General features: G+C 43.5%; 1 protein-coding gene across 1 annotated transcript in view; it reads left to right on the top strand.

Annotated features, from left to right (window-relative positions):
* LOC141059699 (natural killer cells antigen CD94-like) overlaps nt 1-15,096 on the top strand; it is a 61,789-nt gene that overhangs the window by 20,039 nt on the left and 26,654 nt on the right. The window lies entirely within an intron of this gene.

Raw genomic sequence — 15,096 nt, 5'->3', positions numbered from 1 at the left:
GGCAACCTTAATTTACTTTATAATAATAGATACGCACTGAAAACTGGGGGTTATTTAGCTAAAGTTGTGGGGGGGTAGGGCTGACGCCAGGTTTTCGTGTGCCCTGGGCCAAAGAGTGTCAGTGCGCCCCTTTAACACATACCATAATTCATAATGCTCCGATACGGCACAGAAATATAGGTATAGTACAATGAAAAATACTTCACTGCTTACATGACATGACTGATATCTATTTTAAATTCTACAATAGCTCAAAAACCGGACAGTATATTACTCCATACAGTATTATGGCCAGCACCTAGTGCGCCATACAGAATAATGAGCCCCATATATTTCTCCATACAGAACAATTGGTCCCATATAATGTTCCATACAGTAAATGATGAGCTCCACATAATGCTACAGTATATGTTGGTCCCCATGGATGATGCTCCACTGTCTTATGGGCCCAAATAATGCTCCATATATAATGGGCCCCATTTCTAATGCTCCAGTGTATAATGGGCCCCATAAATGCTGCTCCAGTGTCTGATGTCCCCCATTTGGAATGCTCCAGTATATGATGGACCAAATGGATGATGCTCCAGTGTATGATGGGCCCCATATATCTTTCTCCAGTGTATATTGCTCCCCAAAAAATGCTCCCAACATTTAAAAAATTAAATACCTCTCATCACTGGGCACTGCTCTACTCTGGACTCCTCATAATTGCCATTTTAAAGCTTTCTGCACTTGTACTGTTTCGATAGAGGGCATACAGACATGATGTCATCGCACTCTGTAACCTGAATGTCACTGTCAGGAAAGGTGGAAGATGTCACAGCCGTGGAGCAGGGAGAGGTAAGTATTGCAAGTGCTGTGGCCCTGAGCAAGCATGGGGGGCCCACTCGTGGGCGATGGCCCTGGCACAGGGCCCCTCATAGTACGACGGTATGTCTGACGGCGAGTGGGCCCTCCCACCGGCAGAGACACTTTTGCATACTATAAGGGGCCTTGTGCCACTGCCGTCGCCCATGAGTAGGACCCCCCCCCACCTGTTCAGGGAACCGGCACTATCATCTGCACCTTCCTCTGTGTCACCGTGTAAGGTGGTATAGTAAGTGGGAAGGGGCACCTAAGTTTCATCAGTGTCACATTCTGGCTCTGTAGAGTGTGAGGGGAATGTAGTGCTGTGGGTCAATGTACCATCAGAATCATCTAGCAGTGGCTGTGCATCAGTGCACTCCATTTCCATTTCAAGTTGGACTGGGGAATTCAGAATTTCACTTGATAATACAGGCTTAACCTGTGAAAACAGCTCCATGGAGTAATCTGAAGTGTGGGCTGCCGCATCCTTCACTTTTAGAGGGGGTGAAGGAGACAAGGAAAGGGGTGGTTCCTGACCAGAAGCCTGCACTGACGACTCACTGCTTGCATTTTTTAAAAACTTCAGAAGAGGAGGCGATAGAGCTGGAGGCTTTTTTGGCAATGTAAGACAAAACCAGTTCCTGATGCTCTGGCTTTAAAAGCAGTTTACCTACTCCCAGAAAAGGGAGCCTTAAAGGCCTTCTTGTGCCAGCTGATTACTCAGGCTCAACACCTCCTGCCTTAGCTGCTATTGTGCTTTTGTCAATACCAGCAGATGCACCACCACCACCATCAGTACCGCTGGTCCTCCCACACCCACGTCCGCGGCCTCTTCCACCATACGTAATAATTATTGTGAAAATGGACTAAAAATACCAGCAGATATATGGTACTGTTTCAGAAGCGGACAGCTCTATACAGACTAGGGATAATTGTAAATCTCCGTATATATTTCATGAGTCAGACACAGATGGTCACAGGCTCAGCATGGATTATACAATGATATAAAAATTTGCAAAAGGGTACAGTATCACTAGATACAAGGTATATATAGTATAGTTTAAACATACTGAATCTCCATATACATTTCAGGAGGCAAACACAGATGCTCTCAGGCCCAGTATGGATCCAACAACAATATAGAAAGTTGAGAAAGGGTACTATGGCGCCCCTGAGGGTGCGGTCACCACAGAGGTACTGAACTTCATCCAAAGGTGTGGTATCCCACCCTCAGGTAAGGAGGGATCACCACTCAGGACTCCTAACCCTGCACTCAACACACACACATGTTAGTCAGTGCTTTCTGGGTGTACCCGGCGGGAGGATGGCCTCATCCCAGACTGACTAGGAAAGGGTGTTGGGGGTTAGTGTGGAAGGTAGGTACAGTGGGAGGAGCTTAGGTAGTGGAGTGATTGTGGGCATCCAATCAGAGACAGCAAGCTGACAGTTGATGGGTGGTGCTAGTCTGAGGTAAATGGATCTTTCTAGAGAGTTGTCAGTCGGTGACAGGACAGAGTAAGAGCAGGATTGCTGCGAGAGGGCTGAGGGTCAGAGAAAAGAGAAAAATCTTGTCCATGCTCCTAGACTGGAAAGAAGGGGTCCTTGGGGCATGGGAAGTGCAATAAGCCACCTGTGAAGCCCGTTTGTGGAGACGGAAGGACCAGTCCTTGTTGGGGAAGGTGGCTCCTGAAGGTAGTGGAGAAATACAGGGCTCAGCTAGAAAGACGGAGTCTGAGGTAACTTTAAGTGCCTCAGTCACAGCCACATTCAATAATCAAAAGGCAGCAGTTGGAATAAAGGACCCCGGAGCCTGACCCATGTCGCCCGGTGTGACCCGTGGCTGCCGGCTTGGGATACTGTTTGCGAAGGCCCACAGCAGGAAGGAAGGGAGAGATCAGTGCAGAGACACGGCCTAGAAAGGATGCACAAGGAGGAGTCTTGAACAGGTGTTCCTGATCTACCTTTGAGTTTGCCGGACCCCTCCCTCGGATGACACAGTACCAATCGGGTCATTTTGTGCACAAAGCATTTGAGAAAAAACTCAGAAACTGCACCCAACTGAGTCCTTGGTGGCTTTTACAACTCGCCTGCTACACATGCTACACTCACCATCACCGTCAACGGCTCACAAACACCATCTCAACTACCCTGGGATACAGCTCTGGCCGTGGAGAGCTTCATCATCTTGTCTGCTTTAACACCGACACAGAGGATCTGCATTGCAGCGTCGGCTACCCTAGCCGAGTACCACGGGTGATGCCACGATCCCCCTTTTCCAAATTAATTATCATACCATCTTCCCCCCTCATCTGAACTGTCATCTTCTTTATTGGACACCCAGAGCCACGGGCCGGGTCCCAATCACCACTGTGACATACTTCCCCCTTAAAAGAGCATGAAAGGCCCGGTACTGAGTAACCCCTTGTCCTGCGTGGCGTTTCATTTTAACACCAGATAACAGGGATATATTGTATAGTTTCAACATTATAAATCTACGTATATATTTGAGGAGGCAGACAAAGACGCTGTCATGGCCAGTATGGATTCGACAACAAACTAAAAAGTAGAAAAAGGGTACAGTATCACCAGATCCAAGGTATATATAGTATAGTTTCAACATTCAAAATCTCTGTATTTATTTCAGGAGGCAGACACAGACGCTCTGAGGCCCAGTATGGATTACACAACAATATAAAAAGCAGTAAAAGGGGAATGGATCTCAAGCGTACTGCTGTATACAGTGCTGGGGTCATTTGGCGATCTACATATGTATTTCAAGAGTAACACACAGCCTCTCACAGGCTCAGTATGGATCACATCATAATATAAAAAGAAAATGCGCAAGAAATAATCACACATGTGTGCCAATGTTCCAAGTGTCAATGATGCACTTTGAGTGGTGGGTGGAGGATGAATTTCGGGCACAAAGGGTACTGGTTCAACAGATACAAGGTATATATAGTCCACTTAAAATACTAAAAAAATTCTGTATGTTTTTCAGACGCTCAGTATGGATTTGACAATAATGTAACAAGTTGAAAAAGGGTACTGTATGACCAGATACAAGATATATATAGTATAGTTTAAACATTCTAAATCTCCATAGACATTTCATGAGGCAGACACAGACGCTCTCAGGGTCAGTATGGATTACACAATATAAAAAACAGTAAAAGGGTAATGGATCAGAAGCATACAGCTGCATACAGTATTGGGGTAATAGTAAATCTCAGTAGATATTTCCAGAGTCAGAAAGAGACTCTCACTGTCCCAGTATGGATTTGACCACTATATAAAAAGCAGTAAATGGGTAAGGTATCACAAGCGTACAGCTGTATACAGTGTTGGGTTAATCTTAAATCTACAAATATATTTCTGGAGTTACAGACAGAAGTTCACAGGCTCAGTATGGACTACACAAGAATATAAAAACTTGAAAAAGGGTAATGTTTTACAATCGGTCAGCTGCATACAGTGTGGGTATCATTTTAAATCTCCTTATATTTTACCAGAGTAAGACACAAACTCTCACAGGCTCAGTATGGATTACACCCGAATATAAAAATGAGAAAAAGGTAAATGTATTCGAAACGTACACCAGTGTAGTGTTGGAGTACTTTGACATCTTCGTTTATATTTCAGTGTCAGTCTGCCAGTCCAGACTCTCAGCTAGAGGAAGGTAGATGGATAAAAGTACAGACGTAAAGTCGAGTGATTTTAGATGTTTTTGAATTTGTAATCACGGGAAAACCTCCCGTGAGAATTCGCAGAGGCGATGCTGACCCTCAATAACTTTAACTGTGGATACAGCTAAAAAGCAAATTAGTGGAGGAAGGGTTGCTGTATCGCTGTTGCATCAATCCCATCACCGTAACTCATCTCCATCAAATTGTGATCACAGGGAGAGCTGTAGACATGGTCCTCACTGCCTATCATGATCTGTCTGATTACTTTGGAGTGCAAAACACACAAGCCACAGGCCGTATCTATTGGATTGCCATGACAGGACACATTGAAAAATGGTGGCAGGAATGTCACATGTCTGTGACTATGAAAAATGTGAAAGGTGATCATAAAGCACCATTGCATCCGATTGGGAGTTGGCGTCCATTACAAATGGTAGCCATTGGTAATCTGAAGGTAGAGGCCAGCAGGACAGGACAGGACATAGCTACATCTTAACCATCATCGATCAGTACACCAAAGTTGTAGTGGCCGTCCCTGTGACTGATTTAACTGGCCAGACTACACAGCGGTGGAGCAGGGAGAGGTAAGTATTGCAAGTGCTGTGTCCCTGAGCAAGCAGGGGGGACCCACTTGTGGGCACCGATACTGGCACAGGGCCCCTCATAGTACGCCAGTGTGTCTGCCCCCCCATCGTCAGAGACACTTTATTGTACTATGAGAGGCCCTGTGCCAGTCCCAGCGCCTAAGGGTGGGGCCACACACCTGTTCAGGGCAACAGCACTTGCCCGGGTGCGGTAGGTGTTGACCCGGGGCTGGGGTGGGGGCAGCCTATTTCGAGTGGTTTAAAAAATGGCATATGTTGATGTGCAGGCTGGACTTTCAGCTGCTGCAAATGGAGGAATTGGAGAAGTCAGAGGAAGAGGAGGACAAAAGCGAGCCTTTTTTCTGGCAACCTATGTGTTATCAGGGGAGGGTGGGACAAAATCTTTAGAAAGCCATGCATGGTTCATTTTAATGAATGCTAGATCATCAACATTTTGGGTTGACAGACGGGTCCTTTTTCCTGTCAGGATTGATCCAGCAACACTGAAGACTCTTTCAGATAGCACACTACCAGCAGGGCAAGCGAGCTCCTGCAAGGCATATTGTGCCAATTCAAGCCATGTGTCCAGTTTTGAGGCCCAATAATCAAAGGGTAATTACCTGTGAGGGAGAACCTCGATATGGGAGGAGTAGTTTGTAACCATAGTTGACAACTGCTGTCTCCTGTCACTTGCAATCGATTCTGTATTAGCTGTCGTGTGCACGGGACTTGAGAAATCAGACCACAACATGGTCAGGAAACCCCTGTCTCCAATGCCAGTTCGACTGTGTGCACCATGAACACCTCTTCCATTTTTCCCACTACGGCTCATGGGAGAACCAGCTCCGCTGCTGCGTGCTGGGAATGCCTCAAACAACCTGTTTGCCAATATTAGCTCTAGATTCTCCTGTGGCATGATGTTGTGTAATTTGCCTTTATAGCGTGGATAGAGGATGCTGGCCAGCCAGTAGTCGTCATCCCTCAACATTTTAGCAATGCGGGGGTCCTTTTTTAGGATCCGCAAGGCATAGTCACACATGTGGGCCAATGCTCCAGGTGTCAATGCTGCACTGCCAGTGTTGGGTGGAGGAGCACTTTCTGGCAAATCCACATCCCTCCAGTCATGCACAAACCCTGTACCTGACCTTGGCATGCCCACATGTTCTCTTGCCCCCTGAGAAGCATCCTCCTCCCCACAATAATCATCCCCCTCATCTTCCTCTTCTTCCTCCACTTCGTCCACGACAGTTCCCTGACCAGACAATGGCTGACTGTCATCAAGGCTTCCTTCCTCCTCCTCCTGTTGCTCCTCAGCTGCAGATGCCTGATCCTTGATGTGAGTCAAAGTTTGCATGAGCAGACGCATAAGTGGTATGCTCATGCTTATGATGGTGTCGTCTGCGCTTACCAGCGTGTGCATTCCTCAAAACACTGTAGGACTTTACAGAGGTCTTTCAGCTTTGATCACTGCACACCCGACAATTCCATGTCTGCCCTCAAACTGCCTGCCCATGTATCCTCCCACAAATGTTCCTGATGCTCCGGCTTTAAAAGTGGTTTACCTACTCCCAGAAAAGGGAACCTTAAAGACCTTCTTGTGCCAGATGATGACGCAGGCTCAACACCTCCTGCCTTAGCTGCTATTGTGGTTTTACCAGAACCAGCCAATGCACCACCACCCCCACCACCATCAGTACCAGCTGCGCCCCCCCGCCCATGTCTGCAGCCTCTTCCACCAGACTTCCTCATGTTTGGGAAAATGTACCAAAAATACCAGCAGAGAAAAGGACTGTATGAGTAGCGTACAGCTGTGTAAGGTGTATGTAAGAAATGAAATCTCCATATACATTTTGTGATTCACAGACGCTCACCCAGTATGTATTTCACTGTAAGCAGATATACGGTACTGTATCAGAGGTGTACAGCTGTATACGTTGTTGGTGAAACTGTCAATCTCCGTATATGTATTTACGGAATGTCACAGTAACACGCTGACTCTGTGTAGATGTAACCGTAATAAGAACACCAGATATCCGATACTGTTTGACAATTAGACTGCCCAATATGGTGTATAAAGATATGGAAATGTCCGTATATGTATTTATGGAGTGTCACACACACATGCTGACTGTGTAGATGTGACAGTAATAAGAACACCAGATATCCGATACTGTTTGATAATCAGACACCTCTATACGGTGTACGTATGGAAAAATGTTAATCTCCGTGTATTTTTTTACGGAGTCACACATATATAGCATGTATTTGTCCGTGATACCAGCTGGTACACGGTAGTGTGTGAGGAGCGTACACCTCTATACGGTGTGTGAAAAAATGTACGCTCATTATCTACTGTGCAGAAAAAAAGGAATAAAAGGATTTTTGCTTTTAAAAAAGTAGTCTGCACAGCAGTGTGCAAACAGCAATGCAGCTATCAGGGAGCCTTATAAGGCAGCCTAATCACCAACAGAGCTGTTGCACAAAAAAGTGTGAAAAAATGAAGGATTGGTAACTGTGCAGAGAAACGGAATAAAAATATTTTTGCTTTTAAAAAAGCACTCTGCACAGCAGTGTGCAAACAGTAATGCAGCTATCAGGGAGCCTTATAAGGCAGCCTAATTACCAACAGAGCTGCCGCACAAAAAAGTGTGCAAAAATGAAAGATTGGTAACTAGTGTTGAGCATTCCGATACCGCAAGTATCGGGTATCGGCCGATACTTGCTGTATCGGAATTCCGATACCAACTTCCGATATTTTTTCAATATCGGAAGTCGGCATCGGAATCGGAAGTTCAAAGTTGATTGACAGCCGAAATGACGTCATCATGATGCGCGGTGTGTGCGCATCATGATGCGCCGTCATTTCGGGCCTTCCGGGGGTCTCTGCCGGCCTGCCGGGGGGCTGTGTGGACTGCCCGGGGTCTGTACCGGCCTGCCGGGGGGCTGTGCCGGCCTGCCGGTGGTCTGTGCACCCTGTGGGGGTCTGTACCGGCCTGCCGGGGGGCTGTGCTGATGTCCGGGGGTCTGTGCAAGCATCGTCCGATGGGACTATAAGTCCCATCTGGCGATGCCTGCTACCATGACAGTGATTGACACATTAGCCAATGATGGGACAGTAGTAGTCCCATCATCAGGCTAATGTGTTAAATGTTAAAAAAAAAAAAAAAAAATACTACATACATACTACATACATACTACATGCATGCTACATACATACTACATGCTACATACATACTACATATATACTACATGCATGCTACATACATACTACATGCTACATACATACTACATATATACTACATGCATGCTACATACATACTGCATGCTACATACATACTACATACATACTACATACATACCACATATATACTACATACATACTACATGCATGCTACATACATACTACATACATACTACATACATACTACATACATACCACATATATACTACATACATACTACATGCATGCTACATACATACTACATACATACTACATACATACTACATGCATGCTACATACATAACACATATATACTACATGCATGCTACATACATACTACATGCTACATACATACTACATATATACTACATACATACTACATACATACTACATGCATGCTACATACATACTACATGCTACATACATACTACATATATACTACATGCATGCTACATACATACTACATGCTACATACATACTACATATATACTACATACATACTACATACATACTACATGCATGCTACATACATACTACATGCTACATACATACTACATATATACTACATGCATGCTACATACATACTACATGCTACATACATACTACATATATACTACATACATACTACATACATACTACATACATGCTATATACATACTGCATGCTACATACATACTACATACATACTACATACATACTACACACATACCACATATATACTACATACATACTACATGCATGCTACATACATACCACATACATACTACATACATACTACATGCATGCTACATACATAACACATATATACTACATGCATGCTACATACATACTACATACATACCACATACATACTACATACATACTACATACATACTACATGCATGCTACATACATACTACATGCTACATACACACTACATATATACTACATGCATGCTACATACATACTACATGCTACATACATACTACATATATACTACATACATACTACATACATACTACATGCATGCTACATACATACTACATGCTACATACATACCACATACATACTACATACATACTACATACATACTACATATATACTACATGCATGCTACATACATACTGCATGCTACATGCATGCTACATACATACTACATACATACTACATGCTACATACATACCACATATATACTACATACATACTACATACAATACATTCATACAATACATACATAGACATACAGTACATATAACATAGAGTAACATACTTACCAATACTTGTCACATTGTTCCCCGAAGCCATTGTCTTTTACGGAATAAATATTAACATAACAAACCACAAAAATACTCACCCACGATCCGAAGCAGTCCACGAGTGTGTCCCACGACGATCTTGGGTAGAGAACTTCAGCATCAGCTGATGCTGCCGTTCTCTACGGGCTGCAGGAATCCAATGACGGAAGGTAGGTATCCTTCCGCACTGTATTCCTCCGCCACTTAAAAAAAAAAAGTCCCTAGTCTCACTTTATGCCATTGCTGCGTGGGAAATTCCCACACAGCAATGGCATAAAGTGAGACTAGGGACTTTTTTTTTATAAGTGGCGGAGGAATACAGTGCGGAAGGATACCTACCTTCCGTCATTGGATTCCTGCAGCCCGTAGAGAATGGCAGCATCAGCTGATGCTGCAGTTCTCTACCCAAGATCGTCGTGGGACACACTCGTGAACTGCTTCGGATCGTGGGTGAGTATTTTTGTGGTTTGTTATGTTAATATTTATTCCGTAAAAGACAATGGCTTCGGGGAACAATGTGACAAGTATTGGTAAGTATGTTACTCTATGTTATATGTACTGTATGTCTATGTATGTATTGTATGAATGTATTGTATGTAGTATGTATGTAGTATATATGTGGTATGTATGTAGCATGTAGTATGTATGTAGTATGTATGTAGCATGCATGTAGCATGCAGTATGTATGTAGCATGCATGTAGTATATATGTAGTATGTATGTGGTATGTATGTAGCATGTAGTATGTATGTAGCATGCATGTAGTATGTATGTAGTATGTATGTAGCATGCATGTAGTATATATGTAGTATGTATGTAGCATGTAGTATGTATGTAGCATGCATGTAGTATATATGTAGTATGTATGTAACATGTAGTATGTATGTAGCATGCATGTAGTATGTATGTAGTATGTATGTAGTATGTATGTGGTATGTATGTAGCATGTAGTATGTATGTAGCATGCATGTAGTATATATGTGTTATGTATGTAGCATGTAGCATGCATGTAGCATGCATGTAGTATGTATGTAGTATGTATGTAGTATGTATGTGGTATGTATGTAGCATGTAGCATGCATGTAGTATGTATGTAGTATATATGTGGTATGTATGTAGCATGTAGTATGTATGTAGCATGCAGTATGTATGTAGCATGCATGTAGTATATATGTAGTATGTATGTAGCATATATGTAGTATGTATGTAGCATGTAGTATGTATGTAGCATGCAGTATGTATGTAGCATGCATGTAGTATATATGTAGTATGTATGTAGCATATATGTAGTATGTATGTAGCATGTAGTATATATGTAGTATGCATGTTGCATTCATGTAGTATATATGTAGTATGTATGTTGCATGTAGTATATATGTAGTATGCATGTTGCATGCATGTAGTATATATGTAGTATGTATGTTGCATGTAGTATATATGTAGTATGAATGTAGCATGTATGTAGTATGTAGTATGAATGTAGCATGTATGTAGTATGCATGTTGTGTGTATGTAGCATGTAATTATTATTTTTTTTTTACATTCAACACATTAGCCGGATGATGGGACTGCTACTGTCCCATCATTGGCTAATGTGTCAATCACTGTCATGGTAGCAGGCATCGCCCGATGGGACTTATAGTCCCATCGGACGATGCCTGCACAGACCCCCGAAGCCTGCACAGACCACCGGCAGGCCGGGACAGCCCCCCGGCAGGCCGGCACAGCCCACCGGAGCCTGCACAGACCACCGGCAGGCCGGCACAGCCCCCCGGCAGGCCGGCACAGCCCACCGGAGCCTGCACAGCCCCCCGGCAGGCTGGCACAGCCCCCCCGGCAGGCCGGCACAGACCACCGGAGCCTGCACAGACCCCCTGGCAGGCCGGCACAGCCCCCCGAAAGGCCCGTACAGACCCCAGAGAGGCTGTACAAGGCAAAAACAGGGTTTTTCTTATTCCGATACCGGAAGTCCCATAGACTTGAATGGGACTTCCGGTATCGGAATCGGCGATACCGATACTTTTTTTTAAGATCGGCCGATCCATTCCGATCCGATACTTTGAAGTATCAGACGGTATCGCTCAACTCTATTGGTAACTGTGCAGAAAAAAGGAATAAAAATATTTTTGCTTTTAAAAAAGCACTCTGCACAGCAGTGTGAAAACAGCAATGCAGCTATCAGGGAGCCTTATAAGGCAGCCTAATAACCAACAGAGCTGCTGCATACAAATATATCCTCCCCTGTCACTGCCCACTATACAGTTGTGTTTTACAGTGACATTCGCTATTAGCACAAGCAATTTTTTTTTACTTTTTCCCTGCCTAAACACTCTCCCTATTGAGAACGTTCAGCAGCAACCTCTCCCTATGCTAAGATTGGCAGAAGTAATATGGTGGTCGGCGGTCACGGCCTTTTATAGGCACTGTGACGCCACCCAAAGCCAGCCAATCACTTGCATGCCCTTCTCTAACATGGTGGGGGCCGCTACCAACGTATTTGCGTTGCCCACAGTGTGCGTCCTTCATGATTGGCTGAAAATAGGCGCTGGAAGGATTGTGGGAAACGCGACTTTGGCGCTCAAGTCGGCGACCTCATGGCCGACATCACGCCATGATGGAAGTGGCAGACATTGAGTCTCTGTACACTAGCATCAGGCATTCCGACGGTCTTAAAGCAATTAAATAATATCTAAGTATGTCCAACCTCCCAGGTTCCTTTCAGAATCTTGTATTGGAGTTATTAGAGTTTACTCTAACACATAACTTTTTTATTTTTAAGGGGTCCTTCTACTTACAGCTCCAGGGCACAGATATGGGGGCCTCTTTCACACCCGCTTATGCGAATTTGTTCCTGGGGCTGTGGGAGAAGGACCTCTCCCTGTCGGATTGGGCTTCATCAATCGACTGCGTCCTCTTTTGGGCATGGTACATCGACGATATTTTCCTGATCTGGCAGGGTTCTATTGATCTTCTGCAGAAATCTATGCAATTTTTGAACAACAATGATCAAAACATATGCATTACCTATCAATATGACATTAAAAGTGTTGAATTTCGTCAACTGGACAGACTGATGACAAAGTAAGATTTGTTACTGACTATCATGCCCAATCTTCTCGTGTAAGAGAGGTGTTAATAAAATCCTGGCCCATTTTGAGGACTGACCCGGTTCTCTCGAAATACATTACCGAGAGACCAGCAATCTCCACTAGGCATGCTAAGAATTTGTGTGACTTCTTGGTAAGAAGTCACTATACAGGCAATCCTAAACCAACATTCTTAGATACCAGTGTCCATAGGGGGATGCTTTCCCTCTGGTCGATGTGTCACCTGCCCAAACATAGAGAGATGTAATACCTTCCACAATGCCAACAAATCAAAAATATACAATATTGAGAAACACATTACATGTAATACCCGTAATGTGGTGCATTTTGCTACATGTCCTTGTGTACTTATATATGTTGGGCTAACTACACGTCCCTTTAAGGTGTGTGTTAGGGAACATGTTTTGGGGATTTTGGCGGCCGCCAACCACGGGGATGCATCCTCCCTTAAAACTATCCCGTGGCACTTCTGGCTGTGTCACGCCTGTGTTGCCTCCTCACTCTGGGTCAGGGGCATTGATTGTATTGATGTCACTGTCCGTGGGGAGAGGGTATAGCAGAGGTTGGCCCAGTTGGAGTCCCGCTGGATTTGGACCGTAAACACTTTGCACCCTATGGGTTTGAACAAGCAGATCAGTTTTGCCCCATTTTTGTGACTTTGAATGGCTGTTGTAGGTCATCGTTTTTTTCTGTATTTATATCAGCTCTTGTTTTTAATTTTTTATGATTCTAATTGCATTCACTTTTCACCTTCAGGATTGCTAGTTCCTTGTTGGCCTCCATTCCGGCTAACATCCTCTGAATGATGTGCTCCATGAAGATTTTTTGACTATGTGATGTTTAATATATGATATACACTATTATTTGCGATAATGTTAGACATGTATATCATGAATTGAATTTGAGTATTTATTGCTGATGATTTATATTATGTCTACATTGGCATGAGCAGTCATATTATTGACATTAGGTTGTCTTTAATTATTCTTATTTATATCTTATATATGTATATATATATGATTGAGGAACATTAGGCCTTCATATGTTTTATTATTATATTATGGTCGTGCATGGCTTTGCGCAGCCAATATTATGTTATCGATGGCAAGTACATTTATTCACCATATATGTAATTTCAATTGTGCCCAATTACAGCTATATTGTAGTTGCAGAGTCCAATTTATTATCATGGGCTTTATAATCTTGTTCACATCTGTGTATGTGCATGTAGCCATTATATCTATTAATGCCGTCAACCAGGTGCGCATGCGCTTTGTGCCCCCAAAGTCTGACTGTTCTCGGCGTCTCTGTGGGCAGGTATGTTGCTCAGTCACATTACCTGTGGCTGGGCTCCTCCCTTCCTTGACGCGGATGCAGTCTTTCCATTTGGGTGATTTCAAATGCACATGCGCCCATTATGGATTATTTGCGGCACATATTTTATGTGGCATTGGGCTCCCATCTGGGTTGTTTCTCTCCTGCACCCCCGGTGTGAGTGTATCGTGTGGCTATTCCTGGTATATCCAGTGTTGACGCGGTGAGAGCACCCGCGGTGGATGTTGCCCTGGCAACATGCTAATTCATTGAAGCTCTTCCGGTTTGTGTCCGATTGGTTCCGGCTTCCTTTTTAAACCCCTCACCACACCATTTGGCATTTCCCCTGACGAAGGCTTGGCCGAAACGCGCGTCGGGGTGACGCTGATGTGCTGACAGGTCCCCAACTCCTTTCCCTGGGCTTCCCGGATTATCTGTGAAAGTTTCATTGGTATGCGCATTTGTTTACTCTGCCATTATATGTGAATATATGATGGTGTTACCATTGGTGTTAATGGGAGTTACTATTGAATAGACCCATAATCTTATAAGAATTTTGGCAATGTTTTAAGCTATCTAGTCCCATACCATTATTCATGGGAATTGTTCCAGGGGGAATGTTTATTAAATTATTTGTTTTTTACCATTAAATATTCTATTATAAGTCTGTGGGGTTACTTGGTCATTACATTGGCGTCCCGCTATTTGAGCTGCTATTATACTTTGGTGTCTGTTACCTTTACCTGTAATTTTGTCTATTAATAAAATGATTTTCTACTTTTTGCATATATTATGGACTGTGTGATCGTTTGATTTCCCCTTTTGCCCGTTGTTAGTATATTGCGATCAGTCCTTATTTGTGTCCAAAATTTCAGTATCTCCATTTTTCTATGATTATTAATTACTGATATTTATGCTGAGTTGTCTGTTCATTATGTCCTCTTGCAGATTTCTAACTTGTTTAGCAGTTCTATAGTGGCTGTGTTAGGAACTCATTTTAGTGGTCCACACCCTGTGTAGCATAATACTACTTCTTAAAAGCTATCCACAATTTGGGAGCACATCA

This window comes from Dendrobates tinctorius, unplaced genomic scaffold (genome assembly GCF_039654945.1).
Source record: "Dendrobates tinctorius isolate UK_male_01 unplaced genomic scaffold, ASM3965494v1 ptg000230l, whole genome shotgun sequence".
Taxonomy (NCBI): domain Eukaryota; kingdom Metazoa; phylum Chordata; class Amphibia; order Anura; family Dendrobatidae; genus Dendrobates; species Dendrobates tinctorius.
This window is presented reverse-complemented; position numbering and strand designations above follow the sequence as displayed.